The following is a 23878-nucleotide window of genomic DNA, read 5'->3' as shown; positions in this document are numbered from 1 at the left end:
CCAAATGTACATTTTGACTCAGAAACAGGAGTGGAGAAATAGGATTTCTTTCTTTCAGCATCTTGACAGAATGTGAATGCGCAGTTAGGGAGTGTCTGTAAAGGTGCAATCTTTATCAGCATCATGAAAGCTGATAGTATTTCAACCACATCAAATATGTATCCAAGCTGACCAGGAATCTTAACAGAAACATGTTGGGTCATTTTCACTGCTTTTCATTTCCTTAATACCGCTCAAACTGATGTCATTTTGAAAAATTGTGGGGTTATTGCTTTTTCTCCCAGGTTCCTAAATGTCACTTGGGCGATAAAAGCAGAGATGAAAGAGAACTTTACCGATGCCAACTAGATTGAAGCATTCATCGACTTAGGGTTTATTTAGTCTTCTAGGACAGTAACAACAGAAGCTGCATGTATCTAATTATAGACTAACAAATAGTCTACCAAAATATCGGAAATTATAATCCAAAACATATCTGAATTAGGCTTAAAAACCAAAATCACGCACCCCCCTGTCAAAAAACATTCCGCCATCGCTGACTGTAGAGCACATTTTCTATCGGCCTATTTGCAGGTTATGGTCAGAGATTTTCACTTTATCACATAACAGTATGCGGGAACAGTTATGGCAATGTACGGCATACACCGATTATAGAAAACATTAAGAATACATGACACAGACTGACCAGGTGAATCCAGGCGAAAGCTATGATCCCTTATTGATATCACTTGTTGAATATACTTCAAATCGGTGTAAATGAAGGGGTGATTTTTAAGCATTGAGACAATTGCAACTCAATATTATGAAGGTGCTCCTAATGTTTGTTATACTCAGACAGGTTATTAGCAATTGCAGGCGGGTGCGGAGTGAACAAACAGCTGACCCGTGCATCACTAACATCTATCTAATCCCTGCAGGAATTGTTAGCAATTGCAGGCGGGTGCGGAGTGAACAAACAGCTGACCCGTGCATCACTAACATCTATCTAATCCCTGCGGGAATTGTTAGCAATTGCAGGCGGGTGCGGAGTGAACAAATAGCTGACCCGTGCATCACTACCATCTATCTAATCCCTGCGGGAATTGAACCCACTGCATTGGCTTTGCTAGCGTCACACTCTTACCAACTGAGTCACACGGGACCACACATATAGACACATACATCCATGAGCTTAAGTAGGTGGAACACTTGGACAGGGAGATTCTCATAGACTTGTACTGTAGTAATTTCTTGCCAATGGGTCCAACTCCAAATGTAGTATTAATATGAATCGTACATTAATATACTAGCTACAATGCTTCCTCTTGGAGAAAAAAAAGTGTATAATTTTTACAACAGTTAACTGTTCACTGTGTTGTTTTAGGCTGGCTTGTCCAGCAGGGCAACAATGTTTTGCATTTTTGTTCATGTAGTCCGGTGGCTGGACTGTCTGGCAGGGCGTATACAGTATAATACAATGGCCTCTCCACACTGGCCTTTAGTCCTGTAGATACTCACTGATTGGCCCCCATTACCCCAGCTGACAGGAATTCAGAGAGGGAGTGGCCAGGAGGAGGAGGAGAGAGAAGAGAGAGGGGTGGGGGGTTGACGGGGAAGGTGGGGAGAGGAGGAGGGAATACATTTTAAAACAAAGTTTACCACTGCAGGAAATCAACAGGATTGAAAAAGTGGGGGAGCAAGAAGAGAAAGAGAAGAGAGAAAGAGAGAGATTGAAAGAAAAAAGAGAGATAGAAAGCCGGACATCTCTCTCTCTCTCTCCCTCCCTCTCTGGCCTTAACACAACAGACTCCCCCACAAGTGCAGCCACATCAGGAACGGCTGGCTATATTATAGCTCCCATTATCGTCTCCCAAGTCATAACAGCCTGAGAACACCCACTTCGACTGCTGCTCCACTCAGAGGCTCAGCGCTCAGCCCAGAGAGGGAGGGAGGGGAGATGATTGGAGGGAGGGGAGGAGGCAGGTTGCAAAAGCAGGAATGAGCCGAGAGACGGTGGTGGAAGAGGCAGAGAGATGTAAAGAGTGAGGGAGGGAGAGAGAAAGAGAGAGAGATGGAAAAAAAGGGAGTGAAAGAGGAGAACAAAATGCTTTCAGATGACTGTTTATGTTCCTTAACCCGCTCCAAAGATGTGCTTTAGTTTTACCCAGTATGTACGACTGTCTGCGGCGCAGAAATCTAAATTGGTTATCACTTTGACCACTTTGTAAATATGTGTTTTTAATCACATTGCAAATGTACATCTTGTTAATGTATGCCTTTTTTTGCAACAGAAAAACAAGATTCAATTCAACTCACACATTTTCTCCCAACGAGTCATTAAATGTAACAGAGGAATGGGCCAAAAGGATTTGGAGCTAATGTGGGATTGTCCCCCCAAAAATGATCACGTAGACACGTTTCTCTCAAATTGGAATGAAAGAAACTTATTTCCCCACTTAAGCCTCTTCCTGGAGCAACACAGGGCCAGAATAAGACAGAAGGGGCTATAAGGCAGTTATAACATGTGGCTTATGTGAGAGGTAGTTCTGTGTTACCTTGGCAGCGAGGTGGTCAGAGAGAGCAGGGCTGTATTATATTTGGGTAGTACTTTGTGTGTGCGAAGTCACTGGCCTGTGCAGTCACTGGAGGAGCAGCTAAGGGAATATAGAACACACACACACACACAGTCACACATGCGCATGCACAAACACACAAACACACGCACACACACCTTGGAAATATTCATGTCATTAAGCCAATAGTAATTTAACCGAAGTTGTTGTTGATTTTCCTGCTAGGTTTTTAACCACAATGGTGGCTGTCTGTGGTGAGGAGTGTGTGTGATGATGTTGAGGAGTGTATTTGGCCAGGTTTTGTGGTGAGGTAGGCACAGGTAGAAGATGTAGAATATGCTAAAGGGGTTGACAGATCCTCCTGTTGTGTCTCTTGTGGTGGTTTAGCACCAGGTTGTGACTGAGGGCTGGCGGCTGGGTGCTCGGGGCGGTCTGGGGCTGACAGAGAGACTTCTGCTGTGGTGGTTTGGTATCAGGCTTTGCTTTGGGTCTCTGGGCTTGGGGCTTAGGGCTAGAAGATGGTTTGGGGAATGGGGTTGGTTGGTGGCTAGTTGGTGGTTGGTTGGGTGTGGATAGAGGCTGAACATCCAGGCCTGCCCTCACTGACCAGCTCCTATACCCTCATGGGAGAGAGAGTTGTTTGGTTAGCAGTTTGATTTATGGGATTGGGTTTTTAATATGCAGCCCTAGCCCGCCTCTCTCAACCCTGTTAAGTTTGAAGGATAGACGCAACCACAGGTGTCAGAGCTAACTGTACTCTTTTAATCATAACGACAACTGAACAATACAGAACGTGGGGGGCGTAACATAACCCCAGGGTCAACCACTGTTACAATAATATATTGTGTGACTCTCCTACTGTACGTACTAAACAGACAAAACACCCCTCCCATATCAAGCCGGGTGTGAAAGTCATTCACAAAGTCATGCAGACGCCCAGGCCTAGTATGAGTGCGGACTGGCCGGGGCTCAGGCACATTGACAGTAGGTTGGGGACCTGTGACTTCAGGCTACAGCGGAGGAGGTGGAGCCGCTGATGTGTCCAGCCAGGCGGCCGGTAGGGCTGCAGGGTTGGGCGAGTTAACCCCGGGCCCCGGAGGTGCTTGCACTTTGCAAAGACTGCTTGCATGCCAGCATAAAATGTCCGAGACCTGGAATGTGGCTGGTCCATGCTGCCATCTGACCTGAACAGGGTTTAACAAGAAGGATTAGAGCTTGTTGTCGGGGTGGGGCTGTCGGATCCTGACCTAGTCGGAGGCGGCTATGATCGGCGGCCTAGCCCGTCGTGACTTGTCAAAGCGGTCTTTCATCTGCTGCTGCCCGGGCCGTGACTGTGGCCCGAGCATTGGGAGCTGGTGGTTGAGTTAAACGAGGGCGAGGATGAGGGAAGAGTCTATCCAGGGCCAGCTGCAGCTCACGTCCCAGCATGAGGGACGCTGGGGAGACCGCTGTTGTGGATTGCTGCATGGCATGGTAGTGCAGCAGTGTTTAGAGCAGATTGGTGGCAAACATGCACCCGTGTGCGAGGTGTGACCTAATGCCATTTTTGAGCGTCTGGTGTTCCCCTGAGGTTGGTAGTACGCTGTGCGGATGTGGCGAGTCACCTCCCCTTCCAAGTAGGAGGATAACTCATTGGACACCATCTGGGGGCCATTGTCAGTGGTGATGGCCTTTGGTAGGCCCCAGTGGGAGAAGTGTGACATGGGCATGAACAGCACTTGCACCACAGTGCAGAGCCCTCGCAAGACACAGGTGTGGATCTAGCAGGACAGCTCCTCTTGGACCATGAAGTACGGCGACAGCTCCTCTAGCGCTTTGTTGGGCCAGCCCTGTCCGATGAAGGTCACCAGTTTGGAGAGAGTGGGGTGGTCTGCCGATGCCTGCTGGAGTTCCTGCAGTGACACAGTAGCCTAGATTGGAGTATGCAGGAGCTGGTTATGCTCAGCCTGGTCATGTCCATGAGCCGGCACTGACGCTATGTTTGGGCTGGGAATGGAGCGGGAGAGGAAGTCCGCCACAACGTTGTCACGGCCTGGTGTGAACTGGAGGCAGAAGTTATACTGCTGCAGACAGTCTGACCAGCGGTAGAGGAGGGGTTTGTGGTCTGTTCCAGACGTGGCCAGAAGGGATGGGGAGAGCTTAGTGGTCCATCCGATGTCTAAATGCACATCTAAATGCACATTCCTGATTCTACAGGTGAAATTCAAATGTGCTCGTTCTAGCTTGTGGTGAGGAGATTTTTTATGTTTATGACGAAAACGTAATGTTGTTGATATAGTAATGACTATATAGTGGCCGGGACGACAGTGAAAATTTCCTTTAACATTTGGCGACTACGATGGCTTAATTTTCCCTACCACCACCCTCTCCTTTTCTCACTCTTCATGGTGAGTCCCCGGTTCCATGGACTTGATCGATTCAGTCCTTTGACTGAAGCTGGGCTTGCAGAATGTGAGTGATACTACGCTAAAAGCACTGCTTCTACACTGTCTGGGCGCAGAGGGACAGTGAGTGTTTGGGACACTGCTGAATAGTACTTCGATGCTGTTGTTCTCTTGGAGACACACTTCTCTACTCCCCAAAGTTCAGTACCGCTCCAAGGCCTGAGTCTTCCTCTGCGCAGGTGCCCAGTCCAGGCACGGCGTCCGGTCCCGCTCCATGGCAGGAGCCTTCCCCTGCGCCGATGCCCAGTCCAAGCAAGGCGTCCAGTCCAGCTCCAAGGCAGGAGCCTTCCTCTGCGCCGATGTCCAGTCTGAACACGACGTCCAGTCCAGCTCCATGGCCGGAGCCTTCCCCTGCGCCGATGCCCAGTCCGAGCACGGCGTCCAGTCCAGCTCCATGGCAGGAGCCCTTCTCTGCCCCGATGCCCAGTCTAGACACGGCGTCTAGTCCCGCTCTATGGCAGGAGTCTTCTTCTGCACCTAGGTCCAGTCCAGGCACAGTCTTCAGCCTGGATCCATGGCTGGATCTGCGGGATGAGTGGGTTCTTCGTCCCGCACCAGAGCCGCCCCCGATGCTGGCGGATCCGCGGGATGAGCGGGTACCTCGCCCCGCACCAACGCTGCCACCGACACTAGACACCCCCCTAACCCTCCCTTTTGGTTTCAGGTTTTGCGGCCAGAGTCCGCACCTTTGGGGGGGGGGGGGGGGGGGGGTACTGTCACGTCCTGAACATAGAGAGACTTTATTTTCTATGGTGGAGTAGGTCAGGGCGTGACTGGGGGGTTAGTCTAGTTTATATTTTCTATGTGGGGTTCTAGGTGTTGGGTATGATTCCCAATTAGAGGCGGCTGGCTATCGTTATCTCTAATTGGGGATCATACTTAAGTAGCATTTTTTTCCACCTGTGGGTTATGGGATATTGTTTATGTTTTGAGTTAGTGTTTTAGTCACGGGTTCGTTTTTTGTTAGTTTTTGTTTATTGTTTTGTCTTTGCTAAAGTTTCACTTCTTTAATAAATTATGTGGAACTCAACATACGCTGCGCCTTGGTCCGTTTCTACAAACGACCGTGACACCATCAGCTAAATCATATACATTTCGGATACAGTGTCCATCAATTTAGCTTATGCTATGGTAGTCACTTCTAGACTGGTAGTTACCTTTAGCAGAGTAACGTACACATGTTTGTTAGTTCTATCTTTGACCAACATTAGCTAGCTAGCAGTGAGATGTTTCTTTGTGGCAGGGACACTGTAACCGATACTGTTTGTAAATAATGCCATGCTATTCCTTTGTATTTCAAAATGTAGATCGATTTTTGTACAGAGAAAGGTCTCACTTTGAACAGCTATAGCTTTTGACAAACTGTGATAATGTTTTGATTCATTATCTGATTAACAGAACTAACCGTCTAATGCCAGTTCCCTACTACAGGATGGAACCACTACAGTACCAGAATCCTACAGGATATTTTCTCCTTCATTCTGTAGGTTGCATTATTCTAGTTCTGCCCGATTTGGCAATGTTCTCCTACTAGAGAACCAGAATAAGATAACTAAGCTGAACCAGGCAGAACCTGAAGTATGCAACCTACAGCTGAAAGTATTGTATTGGCTCCTGGGATTTTAAAAATGGAAATAAAAGCGAAACCAAAAATGTGTTTGGCCTGGCTTTTTATCAATCTTCTAAATATGTCTTCCTGCATAGATTCACAGAAGATATTTACACTGAGTGTATAAAACATTATGAACACCTGCTCTTTCCATGAATTCAGGTGAAAGCTATGATCCCTTATTGATGTCACTTGTTAAATCCACTTCAATCAGTGTAGATGAAGGGGAATAGACAGGTTAAAGAAGGATTGTAAAAGCCTTGAGACAGTTGAGACATTGATTGTGTATGTGTGCTATTCTGAGGGCGAATGGGCAAGACAAAAGATTGAAGTGCCTTTGAACGGGGTATGGTAGTAGGTGCCAGGCGTACCGGTTTGTGTCAAGAACTGCAGCGCTGCTGGGTTTTTCACCCTCAACAGTTTCCCGTGTGTATCAAGAATGGGCCACCCCCCCAAAGGACATCCAGCCAACTTGACACAACTTGTGTGAAGCATTGGAGTCAACATGGTCCAGCATCACTGTGGAACGCTTTCGACACCTCGTAGAGTCCATGCCCCGATGAATTGAGGCTGTTCTGAGGGTAATATTTGGAAGCTGTTCTTAATGTCTTATACACATCTGATACTAGACATTCAGATGTATCCAAATGATGTTCATTCGTCAAGGGGAGTGTACACTAATGCTAACTCAAAAAGAGAATTGGGTATTCAACAAGAATGTTGTGTGGTAAAAGTTACATACAAAAAAAACTACAAGATGAACAGTGTAGTGCATTTCAGTGTGCCTGAGTATGTCTCCTGTGTAGTAAAGTGGTCATGATGAAATTGCCATTCAAAGACACATACAGTATGACAAGTGTAGTGAAGTTCAGGGAATAGTTGTACAGTGTACAGTGTGACTTAGCAACAGCTGCTGTGTCGTGTGTGAGCGTGCCTGAGGTGTAAAGTGCAGACATCTGTTGATCAACAAATGATGGGAGGGGTGTGGTCATGACCAAACTGCCATTCAGCTCCTCTTGAGTCATCTTCTGCTTGACATCCAGCATAATGTCCCGTCCATTGAGAGGGATACAGTTCATGGGATACTGTTCTGCTCCAATGACACACACAGGCAAAGGAATTCTGTTTCTGTATCTAGAATCCACTCCAGGAAGAAGCCCAGGCAACACACAACACGGTATTGTCTGTAAGACAAAAAATAAAATGACACTCTATTGTACAGTTTGAAATACAGAGGAACTGTGCCAGCATAACATCAACATTAGGGTAGGCTAGTTGAACATGCATACATGTGTATATGCACAGAAATTACATTTAGAACAATAAGTGGCTGATAGAGGCATAGCCCTCAACTTTTGCACAGTGGTCAGGCAGTGAACATGTACCTAGGTAGCCAGACAGTACCTAGCTACATGTCTATCAGGCATGCTTAGGCAAATATTTTTCATAGTAAAACCAGATCATGAGTTTTAGAGATTTACAACAGTAAAATTGTTGTATTATTGTTTATTGTTATTGTTAGGAAACTTAGCTAGCTAGCTTGCTGGTTAGCCAGTAAGTGTTATTTACTGTATGTTTGGAATCCTAACTATATATTGCTTCATGCCTCTGATTTTGTGAGATTGAAATGCATTCACTGTCTTAATCATAATCAATATGTCAACTCTAGTCAATTATCTTACCCTAGTCAATTCCTTCGACCTCATGGCTTGGTTTCTGCTCTGACATGCACTGTCAACTGTGGGACCTTATGTAGGCAGGTGTGGGCCTTTCCAAATCATGTCCAATCAATTAACTTTACCACAGGTGGACTCCAATCAAGTTGTAGAAACATCTCAAGGATGATCAATGGAAACAGGATGCACCTGAGCTCAATTTCAAATCTCATAGCAAAGGGTCTGAATACTTATGTAAATACATTTGCAAAACATTCTACAAACCTGGTTTTGCTTTGTCAATATGGGGTATTGTGTGTAGATTGATGAGGGAAAAAATTATTTGATACATTTTAGAACAAGGCTGTAACGTAACAAAATGTAGAAAAATCCAAGGGGTCTGAATACTATCCGAATGCACTGTAACAGTAAAACATTCTTAAGATGACAAAAAAAATAGTTGACTCCTTCAATTATTGAACATTTTCACATAAAAAGTAGATTTCAACACTCGGCCGCTCAGGCGAATTTGACGAACTACTGAACGTGGAACCAATCAGAACTCTCGTACCTACCCCTCGTGAGGAAGGCAGCCAATGGCCTGATTCTATTTATGATGTAAACACAGCCTCTTGTGAAAACGCGTGCTGGTGTCTGATGAAGAGGAACAGATATAGCTAGCGCTCAACACTAAAATAGATAAAGATAAATAGATAAGATAAATATCTGTTTTCGAGTGCACTTGAAATATGCATCAGACAAATTGTCTTGATCATAAGAAAAGGTAACTCCGTTGACCATTTCGCCAATTTATTGAAAGCTAGCCAACGTTACAGCAGAACTGTCAACTCTCACACATTGTCAATGTGTGTTTTATTGGCCATCTTTCTGGCAATTAATGAAATTGTTGAATCATGTTTTGGCATGATTATATGTCACATTTCAAATAACTATCTATAGGCTTTAAAGAAACATTCAATCACAGACCTTGCATAGAAACCCCAAATAAAAGCATGTAGATAGAAAGATGTGTGTGTCATGTATGCTAGAATGGAGGTTTAAAAATGACAGCTGCATATTCACATAAGCCATTACATATAGCATAGCCTACACATAGCATACCTTGCAATACAATCATCTGTATAAACAGTTGTACAATGTGCTCTGCAATAAGATAACCATAGTTTGATTTGTAAACCAGAAGCATTCTCATATAGCAGCTGCCCGATACCATTGTGGGCATGCATGATGTTAGATGCATTGGAATATAATGTATGGATAATGATAAAGAGCCTGTAGGATTATATAAAATGCAGTTGGGAAATGAATCTTTGAGTTTCAAATACTAAATGTTCAGTGACTGTGAGTGCATTTAGGTGGTTTAAATGATTAACTTACCTACTAAACTCCTAAAAAGTTAGCAATGCCAAAATCTTGCCAATCTATTCTTTATTCTACGATGACATTTTTTCCATAATGTACGTTTCATGCATATACATTTGAACAAAGAACACCATCACAAATAGTGTTTCACCATTTATCGAGTACGGAGACAAAAAACAACGGTGTCTCAGGCAATATTGGAAGTATCTAAATATAGTGTAACCTACCAATCAATGAATGGGGCGGCAGGTAGTCCAGTGGTTAGAGTGTTGGGCCACTAACCGGAAGGTTGCTGGATCGAATCCCTGAGCTGACAAGGTGAAAATATGTTGTTCTGCCCCTGAACAAGGCAGTTAACCCACTGTTCCCTGATAGGCTGTCATTGTAAATAAGAATTTGTTCTTAGCTGACTTGCTTAGTTAAATAAATATTGTATGTGGCGGGCGCAGTACAGAAATGAGCGCTTTACCTATTCCTAAAAGCCTGGGCCTCTGATGGAGACTGTAGAACTGTCATCAACACATGTTTCTCTAGGAGTATTTGTGTGCCCAGGCCCCATTTGCATTTTGGAAGGATCCCACCCAATGTCATTTAGCAGATGCTCATAGCTAGGATTAAGTGCCTTGCTCGATGGCAAATCGACAGGTTTTCCAGATGGTTGGCTAGGCTACATGCTACCCTGACAAGACTGTGTGAGACAAAACCCACAATGAAAAGACAACATGCAAATGCATATGATGTCCCGACGTCTAAATAGTGAGAGCAGGGCTAGTTCAAAGTGCAGTAGGATGGTTCTCCTCGCAGTTGAGTGAATGAGCCCGTGCTTGGTGAATAGCACTTGGGAGCGGGACACAGGAGAGCTGAATAGATCATGTGAGACAAAAGTGAGAGACAAGAATGAATAAATAAATCATCACAGCAATGGAATGTGTTTATGAGCTAGAAAATGAACATCCTAACAGTCTGAGGCAGGGTGCTCTGCAGTCATCCTACTCCAAATATTGACAGGGATAATGTTACATTTTTGATTTGTCTGTTTGAATGAAATGAGTGGGTCCTGCCTTGATGACTGTATTAGATTTACACTACTTGTCCAATAGATTTAGTAGTTATTAATTATAATAAACTGACAGCAAAAAGCTCCTTGTCCCAGAATGACATGTTAGCTAGTGATAAAGCGATCTGTTCCTGCTAGCTAGCCACATATCTACTTGTAACAAGCTAGCTAACTAGCAAGCTAGCTACATTACCAAGGTTGCTGTGTTCTAAGTTGAGATGTCACCAGCTGTCCACTATCTTAGATGCGAATAACGTGATTGGCAGACTTGACCAGCAGAGATAGTACCATGGATAGTACACATGTTTTGATTGGTTTACAGTTTTGCTAGCGAACATAAAAGTATTTTGAAATAATTTGCAAGAGTTGACTTGATCAACAAACGGAAATGTGTTTAGAATAAATAAATATACACAATATGTAAAAAACAGATCCTCCCTGGACAGAGACCGATCATCTAAAGCAGATAGCTTGCTACGGCCCACCACCTACCTCTCTCCAGAGAAATATGCCATCACACACATGCACATGGACATGCGGGTGTGCACACATAAGGTGGCAGGTAGCCTAGTGGTTAGAGTGTTGGGCCAGTCACCCAAAGGTTGCTAGTTTGAGTCCCCGAGGTGACAAGGTGAACAATCTGTCATTGTGCCCTTGAGCAAGCACTTAACTGTAATTGCTCCAGGGTTGCTGTTGATAATGGCCGACCCTGGCCAGAACCCCACTCTCTGAAGGGTGTCTCAGGGGGAGTAGGCATATGCAAAGAAAACTGGGCAAATATGAGCACCCACCAAATGATTATTCCACACACACTTCTCTATTGATCTTAACTCCTCTTTATACAGGCAAGTTGTCCCGCTGTCACACAATTTTCTGTCACATACTCCGACACACACACACATGCACAACCATTGAGATTTCATTCACAACCCCACCCTGTCATACACACACTCTCTGGCGTAGACATATGCTAAATACCCTTACACAATTAAACATGAAAAATACATGTCGTTTTCAGACACGTGTGCAGTTTCACGTGGCTTTTCACATGACTCAGACATTTGATTTCCCAACATTCCACATGTGATACTCTCAGTTTCATATGTGTGCTTTTGTGCCCGGCAGGATTAGACCCAAAGTCTCCCAGGGGAGAAGCCAATGTCTTGACCATTAAACCAAGAAGGCTGACACTGGATTTCTCTCCCAATGTATATTTATTGTAAATTTGTCTCAATCTCAGAATATTGACTGTTCAATTCGAAAAAGGGCTGTCAAATGTAAAAAATAAATACGTAATCAAGTCATGATTAATCACACACTTTATTTCTTTTTTATTTAACCTTTATTTAACAAATGCAGAATTTGCTGAAATTGCTGAAATGTAAGAATATTGACTTCTTGATTTTGTCCAAAGTAGTGCAAAATCAGGTGAATTCAAATCAAATCAAATCTATTTATATAGCCCTTCTTACATCAGCTGATATCTCAAAGTGCTGAACAGAAACCCAGCCTAAAACCCCAAACAGCAAGCAATACAGGTGTAGAAGCACGGTGGCTAGGAAAAACTCCCTAGAAAGGCCAAAACCTAGGAAGAAACCTAGAGAGGAACCAGGCTATGAGAGGTGGCCAGTCCTCTTCCGGCTGTGCCGGGTGGAGATTATAACAGAACATGGCCAAGATGTTCAAATGTTCATAAATGACCAGCATGGTCAAATAATAATAATCACAGTAGTTGTCGAGGGTGCAACAAGTCAGCACCTCAGGAGTAAATGTCAGTTGGCTTTTCATAGCCGATCATTCAGAGTATCTCTACCGCTCCTGCTGTCTCTAGAGAGTTGAAAACAGCAGGTCTGGGACAGGTAGCACGTCCGGTGAACAGGTCAGGGTTCCATAGCCGCAGGCAGAACAGTTGAAACTGGAGCAGCAGCACGGCCAGGTGGACTGGGGACAGCAAGGAGTCATCATGCCAGGTAGTCCTGAGGTATGGTCCTAGGGCTCAGGTCCTCCGAGAGAGAGAAAGAAAGAGAGAAAGAGAGAATTAGAGAGAGCATACTTAAATTCACACCGGACACCGGATAAGACAGGAGAAGTACTCCGGATATAACAGACTGACCCTAGCCCCCGACACATAAACTATTGCAGCATAAATACTGGAGGCTGAGACAGGAGGGGTCAGGAGACACTGTGGCCCCATCCGATGATACCCCCGGACAGGGCCAAACAGGCAGGATATAACCCCACCCACTTTGCCTAAGCACAGCCCCCACACCACTAGAGGGATATCTTCAACCACCAACTTACCATCCTGAGACAAGGCCGAGTATAGCCCACAAAGATCTCCGCCACAGCCCAACCCCAGGGGGGGCGCCAACCTAGACAGAAAGATCACGTCAGTGACTCAACCCACTCAAGTGACGCACCCCTCCTAGGAACGGCATGGAAGAGCACCAGTAAGCCAGTGACTCAGCCCCTGGAATAGGTTTAGAGGCAGAGAATCCCAGTGGAGAGAGGGGAACCGGCCAGGCAGAGACAGCAAGGGCGTTTCGTTGCTCCAGAGCCTTTCCGTTCACCTTCACACTCCTGGGCCAGACTACACTCAATCATATGACCTACTGAAGAGATGAGTCTTCAGTAAAGACTTAAAGGTTGAGACAGAGTCTGCGTCTCTCACATGGGTAGGCAGACCATTCCATAAAAATTGAGCTCTATAGGAGAAAGCCCTGCCTCCAGCTGTTTGCTTAGAAATTCTAGGGACAATTAGGAGGTCTGCGTCTTGTGACCATAGCGTACGTGTAGGTATGTACGGCAGGACCAAATTGGAAAGATAGGTAGGAGCAAGCCCATGTAATGCTTTGTGGGTTAGCAGTAAAAGCTTGAAATCAGCCCTTGCCTTAACAGGAAGCCAGTGTAGGGAGGCTAGCACTGGAGTAATATGATCACATTTTTGGGTTCTGGTCAGGATTATAGCAGCCGTATTTAGCACTAACTGAAGTTTATTTAGTGCTTTTTCCGGGTAGCCGGAAAGTAGAGCATTGCAGTAGTCTATCCTAGAAGTAACAAAAGCATGGATGAATTTTTCTGCATCATTTTTGGACAGAAAGTTTCAGATTTTTGCAATGTTACATAGATGGAAAAAAGCTGTCCTTGAAACAGTCTTGGTATGTTTTCGAATGACATCACCAAGAGGTAAAATATATAGTGAAAACAATAGTGGTCCTAAACCGGAACCTTGAGGAACACCGAAATTTACAGTTGATTTGTCAGAGGACAAACCATTCACAGAGACAAACTGATATCTTTGCGACAGATAAGATCTAAACCAGGCCAGAACTTGTCCGTGTAGACCAATTTGGGTTTCCAATCTCTCCAAAAGAATGTGGTGATCTTTTTTTTCCAATTTTCTTTGAGAGGAATGGAATGGAATTGATAAAGCTTTAACATCAATGTCAATTTGTTTTGACATTGCTGTTGTTAGCTGTATATATTATATAAAAGTATCTGTTTACATTCATTCCAGTAGCAAACACGTTCACACATTTTCAAATACATTAAAATCCCTTTTAGGCCTGTGTGTTAAATGTATCAAAAACCAATGGACAGCTAACAATAACATAAGCTAAAAATAGCTAGCTAGGACAAAATGGAAGGCTAGCTATCACACATACACCAAAATGACCAGAAAACTCAACACAGTTTTGTAAAACATGTTATCTCTGGATGTTGAAAACGTAACCATGCGTACAAACCGGAAAACAGCATAAAAAATGAGGAGACATGGAGAGCTAGACTTCTCTTTTCTTTTGACTGGGCTTCTTCCAACGGTCACGGACAAATGTACAAAGAAGAGAGGCCCGCGCCTGCAGAAGTAACACTCCGAATGCCTCTCCCTAGTAGTACCACTCAGTACATGTATATCAATGCAATACCGTGGAGGACTACAGTAGTATAGGAGTGGATGGCTCAGAAATAAGAAATCATTATTTTTTAATACACTCTAATTATTATACTCAGGTAGGCTAAGTAACCATTTTACAAAATGCCATTACTGTATTTGCATGCACATGTGGAAACTTTGATACTGCAACATGTAAACACCAACTTTTCACACGTGATGAGAATAACACTATTTCACCCCCACGTGTGAAAATGCAATGCCACATGTGAGAATTGTGATTTTCAAATGTTAATGTTTGTCAAATGTGAACTTGCAATTCCACATGTGAAAGTGAGATTTTCACATGTGGAGTTTTCGTACGTGTGAAACTGCACATGTGAAACTGGCATGCATCTTATTGCTATTAGCCATCTGTTTACAGTGAAAGGCAAGATGTGTTGCTCTGTTCTGGGCCAGCAGCAGATGTTCTATGCTCTTATTTGCAGCTACTCACCATATAACCGTGCAATAGTCAAGATGTGATAAAAACCAGAGCCTGCAGGACTTGTTTGGTCGAATATGGTGTTAAAAAAGCAGAGCATCTTTATCACAAACAGACCTCTTCCCATCTTTACAACAATTGAACCAATACGCCTTGACCACGACAATTTACAATCTAATGTAACACCAAGAATGTTAGTTTCCTCAACTTGCTCAACAGCCACATCATTCATTACCAGATTCAGCTGAGGTCTAGAACCACATGCAATGCTTTTAGCTTTTAGCTCTAGTTCAGGACTCGTTTATTACTAGCCACCCATTCCAAAACGGACTGCAACTCTTTGTTTTAGGGTTGCAGTGATTTCAATAGCTGTGGTTGCTGCTGCGTATCATGTTGAATCATCAGTGTACATAGATACAGAGGCTTTGTTTAAGGCCAATTATCAGTAATTTGTGTCAGTGCAGTACATGTTGAGTGCCCTTCTCTATACGGATGCTGAAAGTCTGTTGTTCATTTGCAATTTAATGTAATTTGTTCACAGAGAAATAGCATTGTATCTGGTCAAATAATTATTTTCAAAAGTTTGCTAAGAGCCTGTAGCAAGCTGTTTGGTCAGCTATTAGAACCAATAAATGGCACTTTACCATTCTTGGGTAGTGGAATCAGGGCTGTAACCAGGGTTTGAGTTTTAGTGTGGTCCGGAAGGGTGTGCCCCCAGGAATTGACCTTTATATAAAATAAAATAAAACGTTAAAATGCTGTTTGGAGAACAGCAAAAACGACCCCATCCATTATCACCTTGACTGCTGTAGGTCCATTCACATCAGTCCATCTACAAACACATAGCCTATTAGTTATACAATTGTAATGTTATACCCCTGAAAGGGGGGAAATATGGGAAATCATTCACACTGATACGTAGCATCAGCGACTGTTCAGTCAGTTGTAATGATGAATTGCACGAAATCATCAACTCTTTACATAGCTATCTCTTTTCTTAAATTATATAGCGTATTCCTAGGCATTACTAATCAAGCTCCGAACAAACAGACATCAATGGAGCACACAGATGATCGTATGATGACATTCATGTGAATTATTCGAATATTATTTACGATTCTTTATTAATATCAGTGATGTAGTGGTAAAAAAAGGTGGTTAATGGGTAAACTAAAAACTCTAGAGGGTGATCGAGATATGACAAACAACCACGAATATAAACAAAACGTATTACATTTGGATTGCATTTTAATGTAGGCCTAGGGCATTATGGAAGACAGGCCATCTTGAGATGTTCATATTGAAACATATCTTCTTTTTTTAAGTTCCTAATTTATTTGATAAGATTAGTACAGATTTTCTTAGGGCCCCGGCCCCAAGTTCAGGAACCACTGTACTAACCTCTCTCCTTGATTGCTTCCTCTCTCTCTGTCTCCTCTGCTTTCTCCTGCATGCATCGCAGCCTGCCTCAGCCTCACCACTGAGCACCACATCACTGCCTGTCTCAGTAGCCTACTCTCTGTAAAGCAGTTATTATGAGAACTTAGTAGCCTATTTTCTGCTCCTGCTGAGGTAGGCTCCATTTAACTTCATCCTTCTAGCTGGCTAAGTAATACTAGCCAGAGCCCTTCAACGTTGTTGCTAGCTACCAGTTGTGCACTCATTCTCTGATAGAAGGTTTTTGGTTGTTTGGGATGTCTATAGACATGGCAGAAGTCGCAGGACGGTTTTAAAATTGGCCTTTTGTCCGGTAATCTCGCAAAAACACAGTCATCAGCGTCTCTACTTGCTTATTGGAGCTGACTCCGACCTGGGGTAGTTCATTTCATATCTCAGGCCCTCGGACTGTGCCGCGAGAAGGCGTAGTTTGGCGCCGTTTGAGAATATAGTTAATGTGTTGCTAAAAAGGCAAATCCAGGGACGCGAGCAAATCAAGATATAAGCATTCTGAGCTTTGATCAACGCTTTGAGCTATATTCAGATGTTGACCCATAATTGATTTTCTTTATTGTATACAAAATATATATTTGTATTATTATATATATATATATATTTTTTTTATTAATTACGTCGGTCCGGACCTCGGTGTCCTCATACTGCATGTCCAGTAGTTAGGGTATTGAGCGGAATGAATTTATGTCTGAGGACAAAGGCTCAGATTAAAGATATGAGAAACAGGAGTGGAAATATAGTCCAATACCATGCTCAGTAGCTTTCCATCTGTTGTCAATGTCAGGTGGTTTCTCATTATTGATGGACAACAATAATTGTTCCACCACTGCCACACTAACTTTACAGAATTCAAAATTACGTTTTTATTTCATTATTTGGTCTTTTATGCATGAAGATGATGGCTCACAGTATTTTGAGTTTGATTACTTTGCCAGTGAAATATTAAAATAAGTGGCAATATCAAAAGGTTTTGTGATGAATGAGCCTTCTAATTCAATGAAAGATGGCGTTGAATTAGTCGTTCTGCCCATACTTTTATTTAAAGCACTTCAAGGCTTGCCAATCAGCCAGACATTAACCACTCCCTTTGCTTCTAGATGCTCCTTCTCACAGACATCAGACCAGGATGTCACGGCCGTTTAAAGGAGTGGACCAAGGCGCAGCGTTGTGAGCGTACATACTTACTTAATATAAGAATTCACCAACAAAACATCAACCGAAACGTGCCGCCAACGTAGTGCTCACAGGCAACTAAACATGGACAACTACCCACAAAACAACTTAGAAAATGGCAACCTAAATAGGCTCCCCAATCAGAGACAACAATAAACAGCTGTCTCTGATTGGGAACCCATCCAGGCCACCATCAACCTAATTACCCCTAGACAATACAAAATCTCCATAGATAACAAAAACCCTAGACAAGACAAAAACCCATAGACAATACAAAAACTAAACAAACCACCCTTGTCACACCCTGACCTAACCAAATAATGAAGAAACCAAATATAACTAAAGCCAGGGCGTGACACAGCAACTATTATTCACATCTTCAACACAGGAATCGTTTCAAAACGTTTGTACGATCTCTTATACACTATTTTAGTCCCCGCCTTTGGAACTTTTGCTTTTCTGGATATAACCATTATACTACGGTCACTATATTCAATGGGTATGGATACATTGGTAAAAATGTGATCAACACACGTGGATGATGTAGGTCCTGCACTCTTTGTAAATACTCTGGTCGGCTGATTGCAACACCCCTAAAGAAGAGCCGGGGTAAACGGGGTAAACTTGGGGTAAACTTGTAACCACAGCACTTCAACAACATTAGACATTTGTCATGAGGTCCTCTCTAAGATGTATAGGAATATGGCTATGAACATATAAAGCAACCCCCCCCCTCCCCTCCCCCCATAGGCATCCCTGTCTCTTCTGTAGTTGTGATATCCTTGTATTGCTACTGCTGTATCATTAAAGGAATGGATCTTAGACCGTTTCGACGATGGCCAATGTATGAACGTCATCCAACGTTAGCACGTTATTGATGTAATATGATCTATTGTTAGGCCTTTCCTAGGTAGCTTGTCGAAGATGGACATAATAAGAAGAAAGAAAACACACAAATCGTGACAAGAACGTGGTTCGCCTAATAGAGTCAGTCAATCAGACACTTGTGGGTGACAGTTGGTGTATGTGTGAGTGACGTTGTGCTACTGACCTGGAAGCTATGCTCTCTCACTCCTCCCAGTCTTTTGGGAGGGAGAGTGTACAATGAGCCCATGGTAGGCAATGTCCCCACGCTCTCTGGCAGCTTTCATGGCTGGGATAAGTTCTTTCCGCCTCTGGCGCACATCTCCCGAGTAGTCCTCGTTAAGAAAGATGTTGGTTCCTCTCAAGTTCTTGGCTCTCTCCAGAACAGCCATCTTGTCCTTAAACCTCAGGAATTTGACCACTATCGTCCTGGGTCTGTTACTTGGGCTGGTTGCAGGTTTGCCAGACCTGTGGGCGCACTTCACCTCAATCTTCTTATGATCCATCTGCAGCTTTTCAGTGATCATTTTTCTTACTTTCTCCTCAGACTCGGCCCAGTTCTCATGTGAAGACTCTGGTATGCCACCCACAACAATGTTATTCCTCCTGGATTGTACCCTCTAGAATCTACATTTACATTTACATTTAAGTCATTTAGCAGACGCTCTTATCCAGAGCGACTTACAAATTGGTGCATTCACCTTATGATATCCAGTGGAACAACCACTTTACAATAGTGCATCTAACTCTTTTAAGGGGGGGGGGGGTTAGAAGGATTACTTTATCCTATCCTAGGTATTCCTTAAAGAGGTGGGGTTTCAGGTGTCTCCGGAAGGTGGTGATTGACTCCGCTGACCTGGCGTCATGAGGGAGTTTGTTCCACCATTGGGGTGCCAGAGCAGCGAACAGTTTTGACTGGGCTGAGCGGGAACTGTACTTCCTCAGAGGTAGGGAGGCGAGCAGGCCAGAGGTGGATGAACGCAGTGCCCTTGTTTGGGTGTAGGGCCTGATCAGAGCCTGAAGGTACGGAGGTGCCGTTCCCCTCACAGCTCCGTAGGCAAGCACCATGGTCTTGTAACGGATGCGAGCTTCAACTGGAAGCCAGTGGAGAGAGCGGAGGAGCGGGGTGACGTGAGAGAACTTGGGAAAGTTGAACACCAGACGGGCTGCGGCGTTCTGGATGAGTTGTAGGGGTTTAATGGCACAGGCAGGGAGCCCAGCCAACAGCGAGTTGCAGTAATCCAGACGGGAGATGACAAGTGCCTGGATTAGGACCTGCGCCGCTTCCTGCGTGAGGCAGGGTCGTACTCTGCGAATGTTGTAGAGCATGAACCTACAGGAACGGGTCACCGCCTTGATGTTAGTTGAGAACGACAGGGTGTTGTCCAGGATCACGCCAAGGTTCTTAGCACTCTGGGAGGAGGACACAATGGAGTTGTCAACCGTGATGGCGAGATCATGGAACGGGCAGTCCTTCCCCGGGAGGAAGAGCAGCTCCGTCTTGCCGAGGTTCAGCTTGAGGTGGTGATCCGTCATCCACACTGATATGTCTGCCAGACATGCAGAGATGCGATTCACCACCTGGTTATCAGAGGGGGGAAAGGAGAAGATTAATTGTGTGTCGTCTGCATAGCAATGATAGGAGAGACCATGTGAGGATATGACAGAGCCAAGTGACTTGGTGTATAGCGAGAATAGGAGAGGGCCTAGAACAGAGCCCTGGGGGACACCAGTGGTGAGAGCACGTGGTGCGGAGACAGATTCTCGCCACGCCACCTGGTAGGAGCGACCTGTCAGGTAGGACGCAATCCAAGCGTGGGCCGCGCCGGAGATGCCCAGCTCGGAGAGGGTGGAGAGGAGGATCTGATGGTTCACAGTATCAAAGGCAGCCGATAGGTCTAGAAGGATGAGAGCAGAGGAGAGAGAGTTAGCTTTAGCAGTGCGGAGCGCCTCCGTGACACAGAGAAGAGCAGTCTCAGTTGAATGACTAGTCTTGAAACCTGACTGATTTGGATCAAGAAGGTCATTCTGAGAGAGATAGCAGGAGAGCTGGCCAAGGACGGCACGTTCAAGAGTTTTGGAGAGAAAAGAAAGAAGGGATACTGGTCTGTAGTTGTTGACATCGGAGGGATCGAGTGTAGGTTTTTTCAGAAGGGGTGCAACTCTCGCTCTCTTGAAGACGGAAGGGACGTAGCCAGCGGTCAAGGATGAGTTGATGAGCGAGGTGAGGTAAGGGAGAAGGTCTCCGGAAATGGTCTGGAGAAGAGAGGAGGGGATAGGGTCAAGCGGGCAGGTTGTTGGGCGGCCGGCCGTCACAAGACGCGAGATTTCATCTGGAGAGAGAGGGGAGAAAGAGGTCAAAGCACAGGGTAGGGCAGTGTGAGCAGAACCAGCGGTGTCGTTTGACTTAGCAAACGAGGATCGGATGTCGTCGACCTTCTTTTCAAAATGGTTGACGAAGTCATCAGCAGAGAGGGAGGAGGGGGGAGGAGGGGGAGGAGGATTCAGGAGGGAGGAGAAGGTGGCAAAGAGCTTCCTAGGGTTAGAGGCAGATGTTTGGAATTTAGAGTGGTAGAAATTGGCTTTAGCAGCAGAGACAGAAGAGGAGAATGTAGAGAGGAGGGAGTGAAAGGATGCCAGGTCCGCAGGGAGGCGAGTTTTCCTCCATTTCCGCTCGGCTGCCCGGAGCCCTGTTCTGTGAGCTCGCAATGAGTCGTCGAGCCACGGAGCAGGAGGGGAGGACCGAGCCGGCCTGGAGGATAGGGGACATAGAGAGTCAAAGGATGCAGAAAGGGAGGAGAGGAGGGTTGAGGAGGCAGAATCAGGAGATAGGTTGGAGAAGGTTTGAGCAGAGGGAAGAGATGATAGGATGGAAGAGGAGAGAGTAGCGGGGGAGAGAGAGCGAAGGTTGGGACGGCGCGATACCATCCGAGTAGGGGCAGTGTGGGAAGTGTTGGATGAGAGCGAGAGGGAAAAGGATACAAGGTAGTGGTCGGAGACTTGGAGGGGAGTTGCAATGAGATTAGTGGAAGAACAGCATCTAGTAAAGATGAGGTCAAGCGTATTGCCTGCCTTGTGAGTAGGGGGGGAAGGTGAGAGGGTGAGGTCAAAAGAGGAGAGGAGTGGAAAGAAGGAGGCAGAGAGGAATGAGTCAAAGGTAGACGTGGGGAGGTTAAAGTCACCCAGAACTGTGAGAGGTGAGCCATCCTCAGGAAAGGAACTTATCAGGGCGTCAAGCTCATTGATGAACTCTCCAAGGGAACCTGGAGGGCGATAAATGATAAGGATGTTAAGCTTGAAAGGGCTGGTAACTGTGACAGCATGGAATTCAAAGGAGGCGATAGACAGATGGGTCAGGGGAGAAAGAGAGAATGTCCACTTGGGAGAGATGAGGATCCCAGTGCCACCACCCCGCTGACCAGAAGCTCTCGGGGTGTGCGAGAACACGTGGGCAGACGAGGAGAGAGCAGTAGGAGTAGCAGTGTTATCAGTGGTAATCCATGTTTCCGTCAGTGCCAAGAAGTCGAGGGACTGGAGGGAAGCATAGGCTGAGATGAACTCTGCCTTGTTGGCCGCAGATCGGCAGTTCCAGAGGCTGCCTGAGACCTGGAACTCCACGTGGGTCGTGCGCGCTGGGACCACCAGGTTAGAGTAGCAGCGGCCACGCGGTGTGAAGCGTTTGTATGGTCTGTGCAGAGAGGAGAGAACAGGGATAGACAGACACATAGTTGACAGGCTACAGAAGAGGCTACGCTAATGCAAAGGAGATTGGAATGACAAGTGGACTACACGTCTTGAATGTTCAGAAAGTTAAGCTTACGTTGCAAAAAATCTTATTGACTAAAATGATATAGTACTGCTGGCTGGTGAAATAGGCTAGCTAGCAGTGGCTGCGTTGTTGACTTTGTTTGAAAGTGTAGCTGGCTAGGTAACCTCTAACTGGCTAGGTAACCTCGACAATTACTCTAGACTACACAATTATCTTGGATACAAAGACGGCTATGTAGCCAGCTAAGATCAAACAAATCAAACTGTTGTACTGTAATGAAATGAAATGTAATACTACCTGTAATACTACCTGTGGAGCAAAGCGGAATGCAACTACTCGCTCCAAACCAAACCGGAAGTGCGTATCGTAGAGGGAGAGGCAATAGAAGTGTTGTTTCTTGTATAATTGTCTTTTGTGTCTTTAGAGGACTGCTTCACCTTAATGTCCCCTTTCCCTTTTCTTCTGTCCTTATTTTGTCCCACTTTGTCCCTTCTTTGTCCCTTCTTCTCTTCTGCCAACTAGACACTCCTTGTTAGCTAGCTAGCTTCTTTCAGGAATGTCCCTAGCAACTGCCTAGCAACAGGTAAACAACTTAGCTAGCTAAGAAAACGGTATAATTTTATGAAAAATTGTTACTTTTTCAAAAGCCTTTCTTCTTTGTTTGCTGCTTGTTTGGTCTCCTATTCAGTTTGCTAATCTAGAGTCTAGATAGTCTGTTTTTCAAGTCATTGTTAATAATGGTTCACAGACAGTGCTGATGTCCTCTCGCGTGGATTTACAGTTTGCTGTCATCTTGTTGAAAGTCTCTTTCAGGACATCCACCTGTGCCTGCGGGGAACTGCAAACTGTTCGTAAGGTCTTGGACTTCTCTGGTCAGATTGTCCATTCTTTTGTTAGTTGAGTCCATCAGTATTTGTACAAAGCTCTTGAAGCTATTTTGAGAGGGACAGAGTGAAGAAGGGAAGAGAGAGAGAGAAGGGAGATAAGTGGGAGAAAGAGAGAGTAGAAGAGAGAGAGGGAGGGAAAGAGAGGAGGGGCGAGAGGGCGAGAGGGTGGAGACAGAAGGTGGAGGGAGAGAGAAGAGGCAATAGAGAGAAAGAGAGAGGGAGAAAAAGAAAATAAGAGAGAGGGAGAGAGAGAGAGAGAGAGAGGGAAGAGCGAGATGGGGAAAAGGGGATTAGAGAAGAGAGAGAGAGACCCATTGACAAATGTTGACATAATCATCAATTGGTTGATGCTCATCTTTTCACATTGGCTGCAATGTTTATTTATTTTATTTTATTTCACCTTTATTTAACCAGGTAGTCCAGATGAGAACAAGTTCTCATTTACAACTGCGACCTGGCCAAGATAAAGCAAAGCACTGCGACAAAAACAACAACACAGAGTTACAAATGGGATAAACAAACGTACACTCCATAACACAAATAGAAAAATCTGTATACAGTGTGTGGAAATTAAGTAAGGGGGTAAGGCAATAAATAGGCCATAGTGGCGAAGTAATTACAATTGACCAATTTACACTGGAGTGATAGATGTGCAGA

General features: G+C 44.8%; 1 protein-coding gene and 1 long non-coding RNA gene across 2 annotated transcripts in view; one reads left to right on the top strand and one right to left on the bottom strand.

Annotated features, from left to right (window-relative positions):
- LOC139535389 (zinc finger protein GLI1-like) overlaps positions 1–23878 on the top strand; it is a 149411-nt gene that overhangs the window by 54509 nt on the left and 71024 nt on the right. The gene's annotated exons all lie outside the window — the stretch shown is intronic.
- On the bottom strand, positions 6653–8345 carry LOC139535388 (uncharacterized). Its single transcript, XR_011667116.1, has 2 exons — positions 8288–8345; positions 6653–7789 (listed from the first exon to the last, which is right to left on the bottom strand). It is a non-coding gene; the product is annotated as an uncharacterized lncRNA (long non-coding RNA).

The sequence above is a fragment of the Salvelinus alpinus genome, chromosome 12 (genome assembly GCF_045679555.1).
Source record: "Salvelinus alpinus chromosome 12, SLU_Salpinus.1, whole genome shotgun sequence".
Classification (NCBI taxonomy): domain Eukaryota; kingdom Metazoa; phylum Chordata; class Actinopteri; order Salmoniformes; family Salmonidae; genus Salvelinus; species Salvelinus alpinus.
Note: the sequence above shows the minus strand (reverse complement) of the source record. Positions and strands in the feature narration are given on the sequence as shown.